Raw genomic sequence first — 207 nt, forward strand, 5'->3', positions numbered from 1 at the left:
ATGATAAGTGATTTTATATCTGAATCTTGCATTTCCGGTGTGATGGTGTGTCTAGGACTTGCTATGGTTGGAGAATTGGGTTCCGATGATGGCAAGTGATCTTGGTTTGTGTTGTTTATTTTCTTACGCTTCCCCCGGGCCCCCGGCATCTGGTTAACTCTAGTGCTACCTGCCCTTGCTAAATCTGACTGGAACCTGTCCTTCCTG

The 207-nt window shown here is 46.4% G+C and overlaps 1 protein-coding gene across 3 annotated transcripts in view; it reads left to right on the forward strand.

Moving 5' to 3' along the window:
• Ythdc2 (YTH domain containing 2) overlaps positions 1–207 on the forward strand; it is a 62239-nt gene that overhangs the window by 36135 nt on the left and 25897 nt on the right. The gene's annotated exons all lie outside the window — the stretch shown is intronic.

Source organism: Mastomys coucha, unplaced genomic scaffold (assembly GCF_008632895.1).
Source record: "Mastomys coucha isolate ucsf_1 unplaced genomic scaffold, UCSF_Mcou_1 pScaffold13, whole genome shotgun sequence".
In the NCBI taxonomy this organism is placed as follows: Eukaryota; Metazoa; Chordata; class Mammalia; order Rodentia; family Muridae; genus Mastomys; species Mastomys coucha.